Raw genomic sequence first — 23,943 nt, 5'->3', positions numbered from 1 at the left:
TCAGCACACCAAGGCTCAAAGACAGGTAGAGAAACACGTCCAAGGTCATAGAGCCGGTAAGCAGTGGCCACAGGATCCTAACCCAGAGGTATCCAACTTTAAAGACGGTGATCTTTGTGGCACATGGGGCCACCTCTTATGGTGCACAAACAGAACAGAATGGAGAAAGTCGGACGCAAAGTGGAGGCAGAGAAGTGCACAGGAAGGCTCTAGCAACCCAGTCAGAGACTCCCTACTGCCTTAACCTGGGGAGCTGCTTTTGAGGTTGGGTAAGTTTTGCTGAAGAAAAGTGCAGAGGGTCAGGCGCTCGCTCACCTCGCCCCCTTTGATTGTTTGGCTGCTTCACCCACTACCTATGCAGTCTGGCATTTCATTCAGTGCTGCCGGGCTTGGTTCTCTGAGCCTGCGGAGGCCAGGGAGCGGCAAGGACTTGTCCTGGCGACAGACCTTCCCTGCTTCCCTCCCCATGAGGCAGAGCGACTAGTGAGCCCAGGGAGCGGGCGGGAGAACGTCAGGAAACACAAGCGCTCTGACCTGCCGGGATGAACACGGCTGTTGGCCGCCCCCCCCCACGCTTGCCCGCCTCTGCCTGACAGGTGAGCAGCTGTACTCTACATCTGTCTGTCCATCTGTCTCCCTCTCGGGGCCGGGAGAAAGCTGATGCTCCTGAGAGAGGAGGCCCTGGACCAAGCAGCTCCCTTACTCCAGAGATTCATCAGCAGGGACTAGAAAGGGTGGGGCAGGATGAAGAGCATGCCTCTCTCCATCCCAAGCCCCAACCCCCTCCCCACCGTGGCCCTCTCGCTGCGCCCCCCACCTCCTCACTAGCTCCCCCAGCTCTGCCTGCCAAGCTCTGCAAATTACCACACATGCCAATAAGTCATTAGAAACCAGAACGACAAATGCGGGGTTGCCATGGAGACCAATACCAGGAGCCGGAAGCCCTGGGGCCGCCCCGTGGCTCAGGTGTGCTGTGGGGAGAGCTGGGAGGGCCCACATGCCTGGCAGAGGGGAGAGAAGGCGCTCTGCTCTCAGGGTGCTGATTCCGGGCCTTGGCCCCCCTCCCTAGGCCCGCCCTGCGCCCCTGCGGCCCTGCAGTCAGGTGCTGCGGGAGGGCAGGTGCGAGGGGGCCAGGGGGCCGAGCCCCGCCCTTCATGGAGCTGTGCCTGCACCCTGAGCAGGTGGCTGTGATAAGGCCCAGCTGGGGGTTGGCCCTGGGGCCCTAAGCAGCCTGTGCTGACTGTCCGGGTTTGGAGGAAACTGAGTCAGGGAGGGGCTGCGGGCAGGACCAGCACTCAGGCAACGCTCTCCCATCTTCCCCTGGAAACTCACTTTTGCTTCTGCCCCGTGCTTATTGCAAGAACACACACGTAACACTTGTTGAAAACGGATGAGTGGACGAGCGAATACGTGTAAGCCCCCGAGATTTCTGACAAGACAGGAGCAGCCCCCGCCCGTCTGCTAGCCCAGCGTGGCCTCTGACACAGGCCCTTCTCTCTGCGGCCTCAGTTTCATTATCCGGAAAACAACTGGATCGTGCTTCACGCACACACAGTGTATCTCCAACCGAGCTCCCCAGAGCTTCTGTTTGGAGGGGTTCGTCTGCGATTATGGGCCAGGAGGAGGCCGAGGCCATGGGCTTCCGGTCCCCCAGCTTTCCTCCACTGGCAGCAGCCTTATATTAACCTCCTGTTGCTGCCACGTGCCACAGAATTAGCAGCTTAAAACAACCCATTTGTTGACTTACAGTTCAGATGGCCAGAAGTCCCAAATGGGTCTCACTGGGCTAAAGCCAGAGCGTCAGGCAGGTCTGTGCTCCTCCTGGGGGCTCGGAGGGGAGAATCTGCTTCCTTGCCTTTTCCAGCTTCTAGAGCTGCCCACATTCCTTGGCTCATGGCCCCTTCCATCTTCTCAAGATGGAAGTCTTTTGGCAAGTCTTTTCTCACCTCTCATTGCTCTATCAACGACTTCTGCCTCCCTTTTCCACATTTAAAGGACGCTTGCGATTGATTACATTGGCCCTACCTAGATAATAATTCAGGATAATCTCTTTGTTTGAAGGGCAGCTGATTAGCAACCTTAATTCCACCTGCAACCTTAATACCCTCTTGCCGTATAACGTAACATATTCACAGGTTCTGGGGATTCGTAGGCGAACGTCTTTGGGAGGCCAGGAATCTGCCTGTTACTGACCTTCCAGAAGCCCTTCTGCTAACATAAACTGCTGACCAACACATATTTTGCACGTTATATGTATTATACACTGTATTACAATCAAGTAAACTAGAGAAAAGATGTTGTTAAGAATGTCAAAAAACTAAGCTTGGGCGGCTCAGTCAGTTAAGGGTCCAACTCTTGATCTCAGCTCAGGTCTTGATCTCACAGTCGTGAGTTCAAGCCCTGTGTTGGGCTCCATGCTGGGTGTGGAGTCTACTTAAAAAAAATAAATAAATAAAATAAAATTCAAAAGGAAGAGAGAATATATTTACAGCGCTGGGCTGTATTTATTGATACCATAAGTTTATGTCATTTGTTTATAAGATGAATCATCTGTCAGTACCTATTTCGATACTGTCTTACAGGACACAAAGCACCGGAGGTGTTAAACATGTTACTAACGCTGGACATCAAAAATGAGAACGATATGACAAAGAAATTCATATTTATTTACAAAACAGTTTTTCCGATATATTTTTGAAAAACATCCACGTGTAAGCAGACCTGCACAGTTCAAATCTGTGCTGTTCGAGGGTCAGCTGTATACTTTGTTTTGAAAACAAAAACAAAAACGGATCCATTTCTAGAAATGTTTGAAAGCCACATGACCAGAGGACTCTCGGTTGCCACCGGTCTTAAGGTACTATGACCTGGACGCCTTCTTTCCTCCCTGGGGGATCCTTGCGAAGAAATCCGGAGGAACTCTGCGGACTGCCCCTGGAGTATGAATGTTGGCAGGCTTGGGCTGTCCCGATGGGGTGTGCAGAGAGATGGGTCTCTATGTCCACCAGGAAAGGGGGACCCAGGGAGGAGAGCAGGAGGGATGTTTTGGGGAACCCACCTGTCTTGGCTCTCTCCTCAGCATTCCGTAAGCACCCCTATATTCAGACTCCTCTGCCGTCATCTGTTCTTATTTTTATTTCCAGGGAAGGTCAGATGGAACTGTGTATGCAGAGTACAATCTCTCCCACCAGACTGAAAGTTCCCTGAGGCCATGACCTTGTTCTTTGTTGCCCATTACTCACCCACATCGCTCGGCACTGCACCTGGTGCAGAAGGGATACTGATTTCATAGTCATAAAGTGGAGAGCGCATCCTTCCTTCCCATACTCTGACCTCTAATACTGTCTGTCCTCTTCCTGGATTTATCCAGAGCAGTCCCCAGATTATTTATAACAAACTCGGGAAACCAGTACCCAAGTTCAGGAAGCACAGGTCTTAGAATCTTCCCGCTAGCACCTTTTGAGGCCTGTAATGATCAACTCTAGCATTGCAGGTGGGGCAGGCCCTGACTTGCCCCTGGGGGGCACGGTGGGCTCTGTTCCTCCTCCCATTCAGCATGGCCTCTGTTCTTACCTCTGCAAGACACCCCCTGCTGACCTCCCAGGGCCCAGTACAGCGAAACAAAACTCTTACAAGAAAGGTGCCCCGGGTATTAATCACAGCCCTGGTGTTTTAAGATTTTATGCAAATTCCTCGCCCTCTCTCAGCCTTATTTTTACCCTTGGTATAAGCCAACAGCTCATTCTCATCGCTCCCTCTGTCAAATGTCTCAGGGGATGCTGGAAAAGAAATGTGATGTGGTGGGGAAAGCTGTTCTTTGGAGGAGCGGCCCTGGGGACATGGAGGAGAAAAGGAACTCACATTTATTGAGCTTCTACTTTGTAGCAGGCACTTTACACAGATTAGCTCCTTTAATGTGGTGCCTGAGAACCAGGGTTCTGGCGTCAGAAAGGTTTGGGGCTGAATCCCAGCTCTGCCACTTGCTGGCTGTGTGGCCTCTGGCAAGTTACTTAATGCTTCCCAGCGTGGTTTCCTCAACTGAAAAATGGGGGGAAATCATATCTACTTCACAGTGTTCTGTGGATTAAATGAGATAAATGAGGTAAAGCTTTCGGCACATCCCGAGCACTCACCGATTTTAGCTCTTGGTATTAACCACCCCATGAAGTGGGCACTATTAACCCAGATGTACAGATGAGGAAACGGAGGCTCAGAGAGGTTAGGTCAAATGCCCAAGGGCCTGTGGTTAGGCAAGGGGCTCTAACCCAGCTCTGATTCTGGTCCCTCTGTGAGCCATAAGGACAGCTTTGGGCTTAGGCCTGTGTCTTCCAAAGATTGTGCCAGGAGCCTCTGGGGTAGAGCTGCTGGGCTCTCCTTTCTCAGGCTGCCCACGGCCCAGAGGAGGGGGAGAAGGCTGTTGAGCAGACGGCTTGGTCCCGCGGCCGGGGCAGGGAGGGTCCGCCTGTGGCCCCAGTGGGCCAGGGCACTATCAAGGGGTCCCACTCCATTCCAGAGCGATCTCTCTCCAAGTAACTGGAGTGAGCCCAAACCGCCAAGCCCCAGGCAGCCTCTCTCCAGGGTGAGGACAGACTCACACCGCGCCCCCCCCCCCCCATAGGGGAATGTTTGCTCCTTTCAGCACAATTTTATTTCCAGTTCACTCTAAGTGAAACTAACTGGAATGGCCTAGGAGTAACCTACCCAACAGGAGCTCAGGCGGTGAGGGGAAGGGTGACAAGAAGCTGGCTGCAGACAGGGTGGAAAAAGGGAGCTCACGGGAATTAGAGAGAACCAGCTGGGGGGGATGGGGCAGGATGGGAGCGGGAGGGGGGAGGCTGGTGGACGGCAGCAGACCAGGAGAGTGCAGATATAGGAAAACAACTGGAGAGCTGGAAACAGGGCCTTCTCAAAGCAAGAGGGCTTCACAGGACAGAGATGGCTGGCTCTCCAGAGGAGAGGGCAAGAGCACAGGAACATGGTTTTCGTTCTCTGAAGGGCTGCTCTCCCGTCCCAGGATGCTGGGGTAAGGACTGTACCAGCGACTGAGGGCCTGCCCTTGGGCCTTCCTCCCATGCATGCCCCTGTCTCGGTCACCCTTCTCCCCCTCCCACTCCCCAAGCTGGAAGTTGCCCACGGGAGAGCCCTCCCCTCTGCAGAGCCACACTGCACCCCCTTTCCCAGGCCCAAGTCAGACGCACTTCCTCAAGGAAGCGTTCCTATATACTCCCACACACAGCTCGCAGTTCTGATAACATTTATAGTCTAAATCACACAGTTTAGCACTTGGTTTTAAGTAACTGTCTGGTATTATTCCCTCGTCATTGCTTGTGAGTATAAGTTTTGCCTCCCCAACTGACTGGTGGGTTTCCTTACCAGTGAAGATCGTGTCTTATGCTTCTTTACATTCTCCTCCATCCCAGAGCCCACCCTGCCTGGGAGACAGTCCCCGTGGAAAGGGGACTGAGTGGGTAAGGACTGATGGACCCCATTGGCTTCGATGGCTGGAGAAGGTCCTGACTAGCCACCCAGGGAAATACTGAAATGGACAGAGGAAACCTCAAATTTTAAAGGGTTGGGTCCTGTCACCCTTGCCCTAATCCCTGCAATGCCTCCCCATCCGGCTCTGAGGAAAACTCTTCACTCCAACTCCAGGGCTCTCCAAGCTCTGGCCTCCTAATATCCCTCAAACCCACCAGACACAGCCCCACCTCTGAGCCCCTGCACCTGCTGCTCCCTCTGCCTGGTGCACCTTCCCATCTCTCCACCACTTCATCTTTACTCACGAGTCATCTTCTCAGCAAGGTCTCCCCAGGCCATCCTGTGCAGAATCACAAACTCTCCTCTTCCTACCACAGACTGTCCCACTGCCCCCGCCTTGCTTTATTTTTTTTCCAGCACTTGCCATTCTCAAACGTACTATTCATTTCACTGTATTCCCCAGACCATAAAGTCTAAGCTCCTCAAGAGCGGAGATCTCTGGGTGCTCACTGTTTTCTGTGCCCCCAGTGCCTGGCACAGATGCTTAATAAATACTTGCTGAATGAAGAGATCCCAGGCCCACGCTGTGTCTGAGATGGCTCAGAGATGGGTCATGGACAGGAACATTCTGGAAGTCCCTTCTAGAAATGGGATTCCAGGATTCCACTCCTGGACCAACTTGGGGGAAGCACCTTCCTAAGTTCAGAGGCCTGGAGCTGTGTGAGCCCCAGCTACCTTCATCCCACTGGGAGGTCTGTCCAAAAGTAGAAGGGGGGCACTTTCAGGCAAGGGCAAGTGTCAAGTCCCCCCCCCATACACAGCTTTTTAATTTCTAGCTTGCCCAGCAGCTGCCCCTCTGTGCTCGCTCCCTCCCCTGGATGTCGCACCTTTGCCCTCCCAGGCCAAAGACAGACACTTCATCCCCTGCCTTTGAATGTTCATTTTGAGAACACTTTATAGAGGAACATAACCTTTTCTGCCTTTCTTCTCTCCTCCTCCTTTGTCTCTAAAAAGACAGGGTCAGGTAAGACAGACCCACTTTTCCTGGGGACCCATGCTGGCTGTCTAACTCTGCTGCCCCTTCTTGCATATGTTTTTTTCCTGGATAATCCACCTTGTGACATGCTTGTAAATGTGAAGGATTGTACTTGTTCCTCCCAAGACACACAAGCCTTCCCACTGACGGCACTAATTCCAAACCATCCCCACCTAATCTGCCTAATCTGGGCTCTGTGCCCCATCCTCATGTCTCCTAGCAGTCACCTTCATATTGGTTCCCACTACTGTGGCTGTGGGGACTGGCTCTTAGGTCCCCCTTCTCCAAGGCCCCTGGCTCCCTGCGGCCCCAGAGGCACCGAGCTGAAACAGAAGGAAGCAATGTTGGCTCTCGAAGAACTGTGACCTACAGGGGCAAGAAGAGGGGAAACCCTCTCTGAAGGTCCCCCAAAGGGGACAGGCAGTTCCCAGCTTGGACAAGACTTGGGAACTTTTCAGAACTTTGGGGAATGGGTAGGATGGTCCCAGAGAATGTTCCAGGAGGTCCAAGGGGCACTGGATTCTGGGAGTGGTGCAGGAGACTTCGGGTCAGAGAGAATATTAACTCCTGTTTTTTTTTTTTCTAGCTGCACTCCTTGAGCAAGTTACTGAACGTGAGTCTTGGTTTCCTTGTGTTTAAATTCGAGATAATAAAAGTACCTACCCAATAGGAGTGTTTTGGAGGATTTAATGTGCTAACGTATGTAAAGCACTTGGCATAGCGCCTGGCACATAGTAAGTGCTCAGTAAATGCCCGCGGCTATCGTGAGTGCCATTTCAGTGTGAGAGGTGGAGGCTGAGACACAGCTGTTGCCCCAGGAACCCCCTGCCTCCTCTTCAACGCGGGACCCACTTCAAGTCCATCAAATGCTGATCAGCAGGGAAGGAGTGGGGGGAAGAAATGTACAAAGAGAAACTGAGTTCTAAACCAAACCTGGTTCTGCTCACCTCCTAAAAGGCAGCTCCCTCAGCCCATGTGAACATCTGAGAGGCCATGGTCACGAGACCAGTCCCAGCAGGGATACACCAGATCCCTTGCCCAAAGGCCAACAGTGTTAGGCTGAAAAGTGTGGGGATGTTCTGGGCAACCTGCCAGCCCCACTGGAAGCTCAGCTCTGAGCGCTGGAGACAAAGAGGCCAAGGTGGGACATGTCCCAGGTGTTCCTGAGATCCACAGACGGCGACACACATACAGCGCAGCATCCACGACTCTGGGGCCCCAGACCCCCCTCGGCACCACGGTCCCCAGACCCACCATCTGTGCCCGGCTGACTCCTTTTCAAGCCTTGCCCCAAATGTCACGTCCTTTGAGAACCATTTCCTAACCTGCAGACGGAGCCAGTCACCTCTCTATCAGCACATCCCTGTACCCTGTATTATGGTACTTGCTTCACTGTTGTAAGACTGACCCTCCACTTCATGATAATGGTAGTCACACAGCATTTACTAGGCCAGCCACTGTTCCGAGCTCGCTACATGTATTCACTCATTTAATCATCATAACGACTCTCTGAAGTAGGTACTACGATTATCCCGTTTAGATACAAGGAAACCGAGGCGCAGAGAGGTTAGGTGACATATCCAATGTCACTCAGCTAGAAGTGGAGCTCCACGCAGGTGGAGCCTGGATTTGAACCCTCGCGGTGTGGCTCCAGACTCTACACTCTTACCGTGAACTCCTGGAAGGCAGGGGCAACATCTGATGAGTCTCTGTCCCGAGCACCTAGCACGGGGCTGTGCACACGTACGTGCTTAGAAGAGATGGGCTGACTGCAGAAGCCAGTGCCTGTTTAAGGCTAACTTGGTGACTATTCCAGCCTCTGAGCAGCAGGACTGAGAAACCAAGCTTCTCAGGGAAGTAGAAGACAAAAGCGCCCTTCTTACTCGCTCTCTTAGCGATCCCACCGCACCCCTTGTCTGCCCTGTCTGCTTCTGTCTTGTCCCTTGCCTTCTGTTTTTGTTGTTTCCCAGGTTATCTTCTGCCTTTGTGCTCCTCCCCTTTTGTTCCTTGATCACTCTCCCCCTTTCCTGCCCCATCCAGCCCCTGCCCATTGCCCTTCCCGGTAGCTCTTGCGTACTTCAAAGCCTCCCTCCTACCCCCCCTCTTGGCCTTGGAGCTTTTATAGCGTCCAGGCTTGCCCAAGGAGGCTGAGAACACCAATGATATTTACTGGCCATGGACCAAGCTCCTACAGCCTGACCCTGAATGAAAACAGCAATTTCCCATCAATTCTACCTGGATGCAGAGTGGGGGTGTTGGTGGGGGGTGGTTGCCTGCCTACGGCTTGTCACCAATCTGTGTGGGATGAGGAAGATCCGCTGCCCTTCCCGCCTCCCCTCTCAGGGTCCCAACTCCTCCAAGAAGCCCTCCCCGAGCACTTGAGAAAACTTACTCATGCCATGAATCTGAATGCAGCAGATCCTTATATATTCTAATACTCTGAGGAGAAGAGGCACGCTTCTGAAAAAGGCGGTTACAGTGTAACTTGGGACGGCTGTGCGAGAAAGGAACTGCAGACAATTAGTGATTTCAAAACAGAGACCTACGTGACCTGGGACAAGTAGTTTATGCTCTGTGGTCCTCAGTATCCTAGCTATGAGGAAGGGGATGATAATCTGGACCTTAGATTGTCAGGAGCATCGAATAGGATATTTTTTGTAAAGCTCCTGACAGACTGGTCCTTAGTAGGTGCTAAATAACACATTTGTTTCTTTCTCCGTTCTCTAAAACACTGGCTGTCTGCTCCACCTCTCAGATAAGTGGAGAGATATGAACAGTCCAGCCTTTCAGATCAGAAATGTCTTAAGGACAGGATGACCCTGGGTCTGTAAGCTCTGTGGTAAGTGGTATGCTGTAAGAAGCTAAGCCTGTCCTGCTAGAGGTCACTCGCTGTGTCGATGATGACGACAATTCACTAGGATTGTTCACACTACCCTCCCCCGCCCCCAAGCAGTGGGTCTTTGAAAGAGCCTGGTGGGCACAGAACTAATCAGCTGGGAAGTCCAAATACAAGTTCAGTTCTGCCCTGAGACATGGAGGTTTGTTTAATTGCTATATCCTCAGCTCTTAAAATAGTACCAGGCACATAGTAGGTGCTCAATAAATTGGGAATGATTTTTTTTAATTTTTAAAGCAATGGACTTTCTTTCAAATAAAAAGATGGATAGGGGTGGGCTAGGAGGGGTAAATGGCAGGGGACAGGGGGCATGCCAGGGAAATGTCGCTGCCAGGCCCACCAGCCCAGGCTCCTCCTCTGCAAAGGGGATACAGCAAAGCCAACAGTGTGTGTGTCCCCACCTTCAGGATGTTCGGGAACCGAGTGCACATGCCTGGCTTGTGATTTATGCTGCAGTTTTCAGGAGAGAAGGGGGGCAAAGATGGAGACAGAGATCAGGAAGGGAGGGAGGGAGAGGTCTTGGAGAGCAGTGTGAGGGAAAGGGAAACAAGGAGATGCCTGTGGAAGAAAGAGAGTGAGGGGTGGAGAGAAAGAGGAAGAAGGAGGGAGGCACAGGGAGAAAAGAACGGAAGCGGGGAGCAATCGTGGACAGTTACAGAGGAAAGCTGCTGTCTCAGCTTGCCGGGGAATTCATCTCAGTAGACCCGTGAGTTCCCACTGCCTCTGCTGCCTCCTTGGGGTTAGTCAGGCTGTGCCAGGGGGACAGTGTGCATCTGGGGGTGCTCCTGGATACCAGGTGTCCACCAGGCCCCGGGCAGGTCTCAATCCCTGAAGTACTGTGCCCTTAATTCCATCCCTGCCAGAGAATGAGGCCCCATCCAGGTCCAGAGGGACCCCCTAGGCAGGAAGGAGGACACTCAGGGTGAACCAGCGCAGGGGGAGGGAGAAGGGCCTGGAAGGCTCAGACCCCTAGCTGTGCCCTTCTCTTTCCTCCCTCTCCACACAAGGGCACCTGGCCAGCCAGGAAAGTGGGTCAGGCCACCTACATCTGACTTTTTTTCTGAAAACAACAGGCAAGGGGAGGTTGTCTCAATGCCCTAATCACAGCCCTTGCCCATCCCATGCCCAGTGATCTTTGTTGGTGGGACCTTTAAGCAGTGGCCAGTGGGAATCAATCCTGGCCTTCTCACTCAGGAAGAAGACACGAGGCCAGAGCCCATCCCAGGCTGGTGGGGAGGAGGGAGTCTGCTGTTGGCCTGGGTACGTGGAAAGACACAAATCTCAATGATGGTGACCAAGCTGGGGGGGGGGGGGGGGCTGTCTCTACTACCCTGACCCCGGGAGGCTGTTTTCTCTACCACCCCACCACCTGGGGTCTTCAAACTGCGCACTGACCCGTCCATCTCTGGCAACTGAATGCTGTGCCCAGCCCACCGCTTCCCGACCCTGCCGTCGCCCAATTAGAAGCTGCGTTGGCTCCAACAGATGGGAGCTGCGGCAGGCTGAGGAACAGAGCACAAAGCCCAGCTGACATTTTCCTTCCTGTTCTTTCCGCGGGGGAGGAAGAACAGGGACGGGGTGTGTGTGTGTGTGTGTGCGCGCGCGCGCGCACAGCAACACCCCTAGGGCCCACCCCCCAGTGCCCAGGTCTCCTGCACCTCTTTAGCGTCTCAGCTCAATCCTAAATGGAGGTCAGTTCGCCCTCACACCCGCCGGTTCCTCGCTGGCTGGGCAGCCAGAGCCTGCGCCGCCCTTCGCCTGCAGGACAGACGGACCACCTGTGGCTGGCCAACCCCTCCTGTCTCCAGGGTGCCGCGGTGGGCCCAGACCTGTCCTTCCGAAGCCGCTTGCCACTCCCAGAGCCCCCAGGCTGGGCCCAAGGCCGGCCCATCCCCCACCCCAAATGTCCCATCTCAGGCTGCGGACAGACCCCTACCGGCCCAGGAGAAGCCTGGTTCCTGGTTCCAGATACTTCGGACAGACACCAAGGCCACCTTGTCCCTCCGCACGGACACCTGAGCTCCAAGCAAGGGGAGGTCCCCGCGGCCCCGGAGAGCTTCCACCCCGCCAGTCCGCCCCTGTCCCGCCTTCCCTATCCCCTCGGCCACCTCTCGGCTCCCCGACATCTCCGGGCGCCGCTCTACCCAGCAACAGTTTGGGGTGGCTCGGGCCTCCCCGGGGGGATTAAGGCCCAGCCGCCCCCTCCCCTGCCGCCTCCGGTGCTGCCCGCGCGGTCGGCCGCCTTCTTTACCTTCTCCCGCCCTGCCTCCGTCAGCCCCGGCGGCCGCCTCCCCCCCGGAGTCCACGGCTCCCGGGGCCGGCGTCCCCGCGGCCGCCCGCGGCCCGCCCCTCCCCCAGCCCCCGGCCGGCCCGGCGGGGGGGAGGGGGGGAGGGGGGGAGGGGGGAAACCCGGCGGCGGGGACCCCGAGCCCAGCCGCTCCCGCCGCCACGCCGACGGCCCCCCACGCCTCCCGGGGCTCAGCCCGGGGCCGCACACTCACCCGCGGGCGCCGTCCGGGCTCCCGGGGCCGCCGTCCGCCGCTCGGCTCCGGCTTCGGCCCGGGGCTGGGCTGGGGGAGGCCGGGGCGCACCCTCCCTTCGCGCCGCCGCCGCCCGCGCAGGCCGGGCAGGGTCGCGGGCGCCTTCCCCGCCGCCGAGTTGTCCGGGCAGCGGTCCTGGGCCCCGGCCGGGCGAGCGCGGCCGCAGAATCGCCGTCCTCGCCGCCCCCGCCCGCGCCGTCCGCGCCCCGGGCTCCGCGCCGCCCTGCGCGTCGTGGCCGGAGGCTGGCGGGCGACAGCCGGGCGCTCCCTCCGCGCGGCGCGGCCGCAGGTGCACCGAGCAGGCCCTCGCGCGCCCCGCGCCCCTCCGCGCGCCCCTCCTCCCGGCTTCGCGCCCAACCTGCCCGCCCGCTTCGCCGCCGCTCTCCCAACCTCCGCGCCCCGCTCCGGTCGCCTCCTCCCCGCCTGCATGCCACGCCACCGCCCCCCCTCCCCCCCCGGTCCCGCTGCCAGTTTAACTCCTGAGTGGCCGGAGGCCCCCCTCTCCCTAACGCGCACACGCACCCCGGAGGGAGGAGTTGGGTGCGGCGGATGCTAAGGCTGGAGTCGCTGGGGCTGGGGGTGGTCCTGTGCCTTTGCACGCCGGGCTTGGCTGAAAGAAGGGGGCACGGAGCCCAGATCTGAGGGGAAAGGGGATGGCCCTTCTGATACTGCCTCAGCCTCTTGCAAAGGCCAGGAGGACAGAGGGGGAAATTCAGCAGCTTTTAGAGGACAGGTGCGTCTCGCAGGCATAGCGTGCTCGGAAGAGCACATTTTTGCCACCCTCCCAAGTTAACAGCGGACTGAGGAATACAATGAATGGGTTGGAACTTGTTCCCGGGCACAGGCACCTCTCATCCTCAAGAATGAAGTGGAATACCCACCCCACCCCCCACCAGTTCTCATGCCCTTCCAGCATTGCCCCCTGAGCTGGCAGCTTTGGCATTCTGGAAGGTCCCATCATGACCCTAAGTGAAGGATGGCAACCTACATAGGCGTTAGGCAGGAACTGGCAAGTCCGCTCAGGGGCTTGGATTTGGGGGATGCCCGTTCTGCTGGCTGTGCTATGAACATTGGGAAAGGAGAGCAGGAGCTGATCCGTGCTTGGGGGCGGGGGGGGGGGGGGCGGCGGCGGTGCCGGGCTGTTGCCCGGTGCCTTAGAAAAGCTGGGTCACTATTACTGACTGGGGCTTCGTAGAGTGAGTCTTCTGCGGGAAGCAACTGCTTGAGGCCCTTGCCTTGGGGGTGGGGGGCCTTCATCCTGGATCACTCAGAATGCACACAAGCTCAGCTCCATGATAGGCCACACCCCGCGGATGGGTTTTGAGCAGAGCCTGAAATACCAACCACCGGGGAGTGGGCGAGGGGGAGCCCAAGGTACTGGGAGTCCTGCCGGGAGTGGCATCCATCCAGTCTGTCTTCCTTCTTTCGGGGCTTGAGCTCAACACCTCCTGCGAGCTGAGCTCGGGACAGAACACTGACGGAGCTTTCTGGTTCTGTCTTTTCCAAGGGCACAGTCAATGGTAACGCCATGCCTGGAGGCTTTTATAAAGTCAGCTTGAAATTCTGTGTGTTCTGTGTGCACAGAGGGGGTTCTCACTTTCGTCTAGCCAATAAGCAGGTATTAAGTTCCCATTGTACCTCCTAAACCCCCACCCCACCCTCCCACCCTCCACCCCTGCCGCGGGGCATAATGGTCTCAAGGAGCTTAGGAGGATGAGTTGGAGGTATATGAAACAAATTTTAACATTTCGAGGGAATGGAAGTGCCATAGAAATACAGAATGAAAAAGCCATTATTGGCTAGGGTTTATTCATGGAAGGTTTTATGGAGGAGTTGAGATTCAAGCTGAGTCCAGATGGTAGGATAGGATTTGAAGTGACAGAGAAAACAGGGACCAGCAAAGGCAGGAAAGTGGAGACAAGCAGAGTAGAATGGCTTGTGTGGAGGCTAGGGGGCAGGAGGAAATGTATAGAGCTACTAGTAGATGCCAGGCCTTTTCACGTATTTCTCTTATTTTCCCTTCTGAGTTGGTTCTCACCCCATTTCACAGACAGGAGCATGGAGGCTCAGAGAGTTTAAGATCTACAGGCAGAATTTGAACCCTCTTCTAGAAACACACGGTGCCCCTGCTATAACACTATATTGGAGATATGCATGCAGAGTGAGGGCAGCTGGTGAGCCTGAATTGCCAGGCTGAGCAGTTCAGCTATGGCCCAGAGCACAAGAGATTTGGGGTAAAAGAGGCAGGAAGGTGGGAGACCAGAGAGGAGGCTGTGGTAGGAGTGATGGGGAGCGAGCACGGACAGTAAATGCCGTGGGCCTTTGTCAGGAAGACCCGGCAGAGCTCTAACACCGACTAATTGAATGAAAGAGGTCAAAACTTGCCTCCAGGCTTTTGAGTATGAGTGTTTGGGTCCTGCGTCAATTCAGTGGAGCCGCCTCGTCCTCCTAAGGTCAGTGTATTCACAGACTGATCCTGAGAAGGAGGAGAGGTTACCAGTCCTTTATCTCTCAATGACCTGAGCGTTCAATCCAGTGCCCGCCCCCCGCAATATCTGTGCATGCTGCCATGCGTGTCTCAGCTCCTGACCAGACGGTGAGCCTCGGGCGGACTGAGACCGTTCTGCACAGCATCAGGTCAAGACTAGTACCTTACAGCAGATGCTCAATAACCAATTGCTGAAGAATAGATGGGGCAAAAGCACGTAAAGTTTGCCAAGTGGCTGGGTCCTAAGTCACAGATCCTGCGAGACACACAGTGGGTAAGGGATAAGGGAATCATTTCCTGTGGGGAGAGAAGGAGGCAATGTTCTCTTGAGCTGACTCTAAATTTCACATAACCCAATGGGACGGAGCAAAGAGCGTAGGTTTTCGAGCCAGAGGTTTGAAACTATTTATCACTATTTATCAACTTTGTGTGGCTTCAGGAAAAGTGCTTAACTTCTCTGACCTCTAATTCTTTCCTATGTAAAAATATTAATTCAAGGGGTAGCAGTTAATACGTGGTGAGTACCAACATGGAAGGCATGATGCTAAGCACATTTATGCATCAGCTCATTGACAAGTCCACCAACCCTAGGACTCTGGAGGTAGGGGGAGAAACGTTTCACATTTACATAACTTGTAATAATAGAGCTGAGATCTAAACCCAGGGCTGTCTGATGGCCGAGTCTAAGCCCTAACTGCCACCTAGCAACACTTCTTCAAGATGAGGGTAGTAACAAGGGTATTCATTCATACTCACAGGACTGTTGCAGGATGTAATGGGTTGTGCACGTCTGGCAGCGAGCATCGTGTCTGGCACATAGCACACCTCAATAAATAAATGGGAGTCTCTCTCTCTCTCTCTCTCTCTCTCTCTCTCAACCTGGCTCTCATGGCAGCCACTCCGAGCCAGGTACTTTGCTGGGAAAAGATGGGGACTCAGTTCAGTCTTTTGGAAGCTCTTAGGTAATTACCAGAGGACTTAATGGCCCTGTTACTGACCTTTTGCACTGTAAGTTTAATCTCTAGGCTTAGCCATGCCTAACTCCCTGCCAGGAAGGCGGGGACGCTGTGACACCCAGAGTGTCTGTGGAGAGAGATGCTGAGTACACGCCCCTACGAGTGATCCCCCTCAGTGCACTTAAAGCAGGGGTCAGACACCAAGCTAGTAGGCATGTAGGCATGCTGTTTGTGTGGTGGGGCAGTGAGGAGAGGGGGGCTCTTCCTGGAACCTGGCAGATGAGCCGAATCAGGGAAGGAAGGCTGGGGGTGTGGTGGCGCCTCCTTCTGTGGGCCTTCCACTGCTGAAGACAGCCTTTGCCCAGCCCCCACCTCCGGAGGCCCTGGATGGGGCCTTTGGAGTCCCCGGGGACTGTTGCCCCACCAGCGCTCTAGGTAGGTACAGAGTGAGGCTCAGAGCGGCGGTCCCTAGGCTCAAGCTTCACCTAGAGCACGTGTACAAATTCCGGCCCCGCTGGTCTTCCTGAGAGCCAGATTCTGCAGTTCTCGGAATCTGCATTTTGGCACACTCTCCAGGTGATTCTGATTCAGGTCAGTAGATGAACCCTGTTTTGAGACACGCTGACCCAAGGTGCCCATCGCTCTCTGACTGCTCCCTGCTTGGGCTCAGTGAGTACAGAGCTCTGTTCTGACTACTGGGAAACAGTGAAAGGTGAACGCACTACCGGAAGTGGGTTCGTGGGAAAGTTGGTGAAGCTTAAACTTTAGGGTTGCTCACTTGTGGGATGAGGGGAGAAAGCTGGAAAGTTGTAGGGTGTTCTCGGTGGGGAGGGGAGGCCATTTTGCAAATAGGAAGCATTTTTATGTAAGCTTTTCTGGTCAGCTGAAAGAAGAGACATTAGAAGAAAGGGATCTGAGTTTCTAAACCTTGTGTACATTGCTGTGATCTCTCTAGTTCTGAAGAAATATCACCATTGGATTGAATTTTGTATGGGTTCTTTTTCTTGAGAGACCCCCATGAAACCTGGCTCTTCCCTGGCCCCTGCCTTCAGGGAGCTCCCAGGATTCACAGATACCCTTGGAACACAGAGAACCAGAAGGGCAGGAGGACATTGCAGATGGCAGAGCTGTGTGGAGCTGTGTGGAGTCCTCAGATTCCTGGAAAAGGCACTGCAGGTAAAAATGACGGAGGTTGAATCTGTTTTTGCCCAGGAACAATGTGATAATGGAAATTACATTCCTCACCAAGGTCCTGGTGCCCAACTTTTTATAGGAATAAGTATACATACCATAAACACCACATTTAATCAACTGTAAATGATACACTTGTGCTCTGTTAAATTGAATCTGAGTATACAAAACAGCTAAATCGGGCAATATGGTGACCAAATCCCATTCTGTTTAATTTAATGTATTCAAAAGATTCCCAGGAGAACTGCCATTTTGGGGGGTGCAAGAGGGAGTGGTGGAGAGGATCAGAGAGACTCCCCCTTCCCTCCATATGAAATCTGTTTAGGCAAGGGGGAGACTCTCAGAGGTCCAAAGCTGGGGGACAAGGTTTCGTACCCCATGGCGCATCTGAAAAGAAACCAACTCGGCAGCATCATTTGTGAATACACCTGGCTGATTCCGATGTGCACGTCTGTAAGTCGAGCGCTGCCTACACACACAACAGGAATGGGGGACATTTAAGAGGGCTTGGGGTGCTTGACATTGGATGAGGCTGATCTGGAATGATCTTCCTGGAGGAATACATTTTTGAGAAGACACTTGAAGGCAGGCGTGCAAAATGGTTAGGTTTCCTGAGAGATTAGCATGAGGGATGCGCAGGACATATCCGTTTGATTTTTGACCCACCTCATTGTAACCCACAGTCTGTCAAAAAGACTTTGTCCCTAAGTGTTCATTTCCCACCTCGCATCTTCTCCAATATTTTTCAAATTGCGGGTGGAGACCCAGGAGCAGGTTACAATAAGAACTTGCTTTTAAAAATGAAATAGAATAGGAAACAACATACTTCATTAGTACTTTCGTTCAGTGTCATGTAAACATATGTGTGTACTGAGTCACGGTGTTCAGTGTGTTTCTTACCATGGGTCTTTTTTTTTTTCTTGAGGAACTAAAAAAGGAATTTGTTTATTGAGGCGGGCAGGGGTGTTGCTCAATGTTGCCTATTTCTTTCCCTTCTGCTTCATGTGTATTACAAAACAGTCATTGCATGCGATGGTGAGCCCAGCGATTAGCGAGAAGAAGCTCTAGAAGCCCACTTTGCCATCTCGACACTGGTCTAGGTCCTTCATTATTTTGTCCACGACCCCCAGAGGGTCCTTTTGATTTTCCAAAAATCCAGGGAACCCCTTTTCCATGAGTATTCTCAGGTCCTCCTTTGTTAAGTAGCCTTTATCCCCAGCAAACTTGTGAAACGTGAACATCGTGGTTTCCATGGTGTGTTCCATTTGAGATGGCGTTTTGGTGAGGTCTGTTGAAACCTTGGCCCAAGGCACAGCGGGGATGATTGGCTGGCTGGGACATACCTTACCATGGGCCTTTATCAAACTTTGGTTATTTATTCCCAAAGCCTGCAAATAAGATACACATGGGGTATCTCACATGTTAAGAATAAAGTATTTACTCAAATCCAGCCTTTTTACTTGGCATTACTTTTGTTGCTTGTCTTCTTTTCCAATCAGACTCTATTCATTTCTGAACATTGCATTTCAGAAGTGGTTCACAGGGCAAAGAAACTGGGACTCCATGTATCCGGATCCTGTCCTTTTCTCTTTGTACTGTCTCTGACCCCTCTATTTTCCTTCTTATTTTCTTTCAGAGAAGGAAGTCTTTATGATCTTACTTCCAATATTTGGATTAATTCCAACATAGCTCTTAGAGCCCACAGGGCTCTCCAAAAAATCATTCCTAAGGTCTATCCTAGTAGCCACCACCTGGGTCTATTTTTGCTTCCTAAACTCATGCTTCTGAAGCTGGGTGTGCAAAAGAACTAGCTGGGGAACTGATTAAAATGTAGTTTTCTGGATCCCACCTAGTAGCACTAAACTGGGGCTTCTGAACTGCATTTTTGACTAGCTTCCTCAAATGGTTCTGAGGACCACACTTTAAAGACCACTATTAATAAACCCTGGAGAAAATTCCACTCTTTCCAGGATTCCCTCATCCCCCCATTCTTCACCCATTCACTCCTGATTCTGATCACTCTACTCTGTTTCCCTTCTGCAGGAATAGTCTCAGTGTATGCCACTCTATGTTTATTTGCAATCATTTGCACTTTGTCCAAGAAGTTACCTTATCTGGGTATCCCGCCTTCCTACTTAACTTATAAACTCCCCCCAACGAACTGTATCATTCATTACAATTTCCCCAGAGCGCCCAGCAGAAGACCTTGCTCCTGGCAGACTTCCCATAAGCTCTCTGTGCACAGGACAGAATCCTCCCATATAACCCCCTGCCCCTCCGGGCCCCTATCCTCTGGGTGGGGGGTTCCCATTCAGGAGTTTTTAGGGCAGGGATAAGTGACTGAGTTGTTCTCTGTATCAAACAGCACTATCGACTGGGTGATTTTGGCTCAGTCTGACTTTGTCCTTTCCATCTCACCTCCATGGGTTTAGGGAAAAGTCAATCGGTAAAAACTAATGAGTCCAGATGACCCCCCTGGGATTGTAGCTTCATCGAGGGCTGTTATATTCTTCAGTTCTAGAAACACATCGAACAGCGAAGGCAGAGGGCTGAACAGCAAGGCTAAAGCAAGAAAGAGGCAAGCTAGTGCCTTTATGGAAGTAGTCGCTCTCAGGAGCTCACCCTGCACTTGCAGGACCCTGAGAGAGAATGCCTTTATACATTTTGGCTCTAGGTGCTTCCCTGCCTCACCTTAGTCCCAGCCCAGTCCCAGCCTAGTTGCAGTCTAAAGCAAGCACCCTGGGCCCTAAGTCCTGACCATCAGGCCTTACAATGGACCAAGGGAGAGAAGGCTGAGGATTGATGGTTCTTCAGGCAGAGGTCAGCCTGGTCCATTTTCCTGCCCTGAGCAGCTGTCCTGCATGATGAGCAGCTTGAGTAAAATTGACACCGAGCCCCTGATTCTGTGCCAGGAGCATTCTGGTCCTTATGAGGCTCACGGAGCCTGGGCTCCCAGCTAGGAGGGGGCCCCAGGTTTTCTGGTGGAAGTCCACTGGATTTGTTTGTTCATTTGTTTGTGTTTTCCTTTCTTCTCCTTCCATCACTCCCCTGCCTCTTGTGGAAAAGAGATCCCACAATCCCCGAGAGCCACTTGTCAAAGGGACTAAACTGTTCACCTTTGGAAATCTCATCTTTAGGTTTTATCCCTATTGCTCCTTCTGCCACAAATCACGTTTCTGCCCGTTTTACCCCCAGGGGAGATGATGAACAGCCTGTCACTGGGTACCAACTTCTCTATGCAGGGACCCTGGGGCCTTTTGGTTCATAAAGTCTTTTTTGTGCTCTTTTTCTTCAGACACTCTAAACTCATCTCCTTTGCTGGGGTTTTTCTTTTCTTTTCTGGAAGAAGAAAAATTATAAGGAGAGGAAAAAGAAAAGCAGGGGGAAGAAGTGAGCTAAGACATAAATTCGTGCCATGTCTCCCTGAGCTGAGGGGGACCAATCTGCCTGAAGGCAGGACATGGGGAGATGGCCCTCCAGATGCTGTGCTCCTTACAGACCAGGACCCTTATCAGAGAATCCAGGAGCTTGGGCCACTCTTGTGCATTTCTGCACAAATAGTTCATGGTCCAATTTCCCTTCACGGACCCCAGGCCCCTGCCACTGTTGGGTGGGTCTCGCCCTGGATGCCTGGGTCACAGAGAAGCAGAATTTTCAGCCTCCGCATGGGACGACAGAAAGCTGAGGACCGGGGTCAGGCACTCAGCCCCTCTCCTTCCCTGCCCCCCTGCAATCTCAGGGATGGCTTCCCCATACACTGACTTGGGTGGCTGGAGTGGATGACTAATGCATGTCATTTTCAAGATGCTCTCTCTGCACAGGAAAGTACATTCAGATCCAGGTTTTAATTGTGTGTGATTTTAGCTGAGATGGTGTTAATTTATTTCCTTTGCTACTTCAGCGGTTCTTCATCACGGTGAAATTATCTGGAATGTATCTTTTTTTTTCTTTCTTTCTTAAGGACAAAGAGAAGAAGCTGATCTTGCTCTTTTCCCATTGACTGAGGTTTAGAACATTCTAGGGGCTGCCAGATGCTGTTCAGGGGGAGCTTCAGGTTGGAGACCCTATCACCTCCCACTATCTAGTCTCCCTGCTTCCAACAGCCAGATTTCCCAAAGGGAGTGCTTGATGCGAAGGATCTTTACCACCCAGACAGACTCTTGGGCAAATTGACCAATACAGTGGATTTTTCAGGCAGAGCTGGCCCCAGTTTCCAAAATGAGAGATGCTTTCTTCCTTGGACAACTTGAGAAAAGGGGAACAACCTGACATCTACAAAGGGCTTCTTGGAGGAAAGGGACTGTCAATCAAAGAAAGATGGTGCAGGAGGCACCTAAGACCCCCGACTGGTGCTCTGAAGCTCATGTTATCGGACTTTGGTTGCAAGAGAGGGTCTATCATGTGGGTAGGGCAGCATGAATATGATACCCCCTAGAACAACATTGTGTGGTGGTTTTTTCTTCACTCAAACTCTTCCTGTGATGAGCATAAAAATAGCACACATGCCTTCAGAGATTCTGCTGCGTCTTGCCCCAGAATTTTGCCCTCTTCAGGAATGATCCTTTTCTATGGACCTGCACTAGCTAAGACCATTTTATCAAGCCTGACTTACTCTAGTTTTTACTATAAAAGTAAAAGAATGTTTATTTTTCAAATGCAGAATTATAGTATCATTTCGAATGTGCTCTTCAATCTCTATTTAAGTTCTAAACTGGAGGTTAAACTTCCCCACCCCTCCCCATTGGAGAGTCACTGAATCATTGCTTAGATATCCAGCACAGGAAATCAGAAGAGCATTAACTATGCCAGGCTGGGACTATTCTAGGACACTTTTGTCTCTTGTCATTCTCCCCATCCCGTGAAATCTGCATCTTCTTCGGTCATTCTGGCACATAGTAGGAAATTCAGGAAGTACCTGTTGCATAACTCTTACAGTATTAAATTATTATCAAGTGCTTGGCACAGTCCTGGTGCCTGACAAGGTGTTCAGTGAGTGTTAGCCATTGTTCCTAAGGTCCCCCGTCCCCATGTCCTGGAGTCCACCTTTCTTAAGAAGCTCCAGCTGGTGGAGATGCTTATATTCTTTTCTTTTTTTTTAAGAGAAAAATGCTTTATTTAATTTTTAAGTTTTTTAAAAAAATTTTTTAGAGAAAGAGAGAGAGCATGAGTTGGGGGGTGGTGAGCAGAAGGAGAGGGAGAGAGGGAATCTTAAGCAGGCTCCACACATAGCGCGGAGCCCAGTGTGGGGCTCCGTCCCATGACCCTGAGATCATGACCTGAGCTGAAATCAAGAGTCAGACACCCAACAGACTGAGCCACCCAGGCATCCCAAAGAGATGCTTATATTCTTAAGGTGCCCTGGGACAGCCCTCAACATCCTCTTATTCTGCAGAACTTAGGTGTTATCTCTAAATGGTTGCCGCTTGTCCAGATACCAGCTTCTTTTGGTGTAGACAGAAGCCCAACACAGTGCTTTGCTCAGAGAAGGGCCTCAGCTCATGTCTGTGGAGGGAGAGAGTGAAGGGTCTGGGGCCCTCCCCTGGCAGCCCCTTTGGTCAGGGGAGGCTGGGGCTGGACCACACAGCTCCTTGGTAAATAATGAAGCCTCTCTGGTTGTGTTTTTTTGTGTATAGCGCCCTGACTTACCAGCACATGATCATGGCTTGAAAATCATTCTGGTCAGCCCATCTTTCTAGCATGGCTAGGGGTTTATGGGAGGCTAGTATCATTCTGCTGTTCACAATTTGTTTCTGACTTCTCCCTAGATTGCTTTGAATAGCTTTGGAGCTCAGACAGCTCTTCCTTCCAGTTGCCTTTGGTCATTTCCTGGCCATGTCTCCTGCAGCCTCAATCTTTATAGGGCAATAAGTGTACATTCCTTTCCCAGCCTGCTGTTCCCAGACATGTCTATCTGTCCATTCATCCCCCACCCCCCAACTGCTGTTTCTTAAACACTAAGCATATACTTACTATGTGATCCTGCACTCCCCTTCCTAGGCATGTGTCCCGGCAAAATGAAGACTTGTGTCCACATAAAATCTTGTATGTAAATGCTCGTAGTAGTTTTATGCGTAATAGCCCCAAATTGGAAACAGCCCGAATGTCCTTCAGTGGATGAATGGTTAGAAAAACTGTGGTACATCCATGCCACGGAATACGAGCCAGCAACAAGAAAAGGAATGAACTATTGATACATGCAACAATCTGGTTGGATCTCCAGGGCATTATGTTGAGTGAAAAAAGCCAATTTCAAAAGGTCACATATTTCATGATTCCATTTATATGACATTCTCAAAGTGACAAAATTATACAGATGGAGAACAGATTAGTGGTTGCCAGAGTTTGGGGAGGAGGGGTGGTTAAAAATGAGAAGCGGGGTATGGCGTTACTATAAAGGGATAGCACGAGGGATCTTTGTTCTGTTTCTCGATTATAGTGGTAGTTACACGAATTCTACGTGTGTGATCGAATTGCATAGAGCCACACGCATGTGAGCACATACAAGTGCACGTGAAACTTGCGTAATCTGCATAAGGTCCGTGGCTTGTCCCAATACCCATCTCCTGGTTTTGGTTTTTGTTTTACAAAAAAAGAACCTTCAGCTTTTGTAAGGGCGTGATGCTCAGAATAGGTTTGGAAGGGCTAGATTCTCCAGTATTAGGAATATAGCTAAAATACTTCAGTTCTTCTAACCTACAATGAATCCATTTTCCCAGAATCATTATAATCTCATCTGGGAGCTCTGTTTGTTTCCAGCCTATGCCTCCTCTTGGGGTATTGTATTCTAAGTGGATCATCTACCCTGTGAAGTAAGACTACAAACTTATTTTGTTTATTTGATTATCCTAAGCCTAATCAGCTTCACCTTCAAGTTTAAGGGAGGTTCTGAATTCAATTACCGTAGGACTTGGTTGTGCTCCTGCTTTATTTTAGGGCCAAGTCTCTGAGCCCATGGTGAGCTCCTGGTGATCTGAGGCCCCACCCTGCGGTTGTCGTGGGGTACCTAGTGCTGCCTGCCCTTGGGGGTATCCAGGGGAGGGGGGGCTGAAAGAACCATTCTAAGACTTGATTCATTTAACCTCTCTCACTCCTTCCCCAAGTGAACAATCGCAAGAGCTCTGCTCTCTTACCCCTCCTAAACTTCTGGAGGGGAAAGACAGGGCCTTATTCTGCTCCGGTTACTCTTCATCTCCCTGTGGCTCGTCTAGGCCAATCCCCACCTTTTGCATCCTGATCTTCTGGGGCTCCCAGGATGGTAGACAATCAGCTGGGAGTGAATCTCACCCCCTTTCCTATCTCCTTAGAAACAGACTAGGCTTGCCTGGACAGAGCCCCTCATTTTGTGGGTGAAGACCCTG

General features: G+C 52.2%; 1 protein-coding gene and 1 pseudogene across 1 annotated transcript in view; both read right to left on the bottom strand.

Annotated features, from left to right (window-relative positions):
• LRRN2 (leucine rich repeat neuronal 2) overlaps positions 1–12,321 on the bottom strand; it is a 62,693-nt gene extending 50,372 nt beyond the window's left edge. The window contains exon 1 of the mRNA XM_045876972.3: positions 11,912–12,321. The gene's annotated coding sequence lies outside the window, so the exon portion shown is untranslated. The remainder of the gene's footprint in view (positions 1–11,911) is intronic.
• Positions 12,322–17,565: 5,244 nt separating this feature from the next.
• LOC123845666 (protein S100-A10-like) lies at positions 17,566–19,009 on the bottom strand (annotated as a pseudogene).
• Between the last annotated feature and the right edge of the window lie 4,934 nt (positions 19,010–23,943).

Source organism: Mirounga angustirostris, unplaced genomic scaffold (assembly GCF_029215605.1).
Source record: "Mirounga angustirostris isolate CCGP_5_RB_7025 unplaced genomic scaffold, mMirAng1.0.hap1 SCAF_6, whole genome shotgun sequence".
Taxonomy (NCBI): domain Eukaryota; kingdom Metazoa; phylum Chordata; class Mammalia; order Carnivora; family Phocidae; genus Mirounga; species Mirounga angustirostris.
Note: the sequence above shows the minus strand (reverse complement) of the source record. Positions and strands in the feature narration are given on the sequence as shown.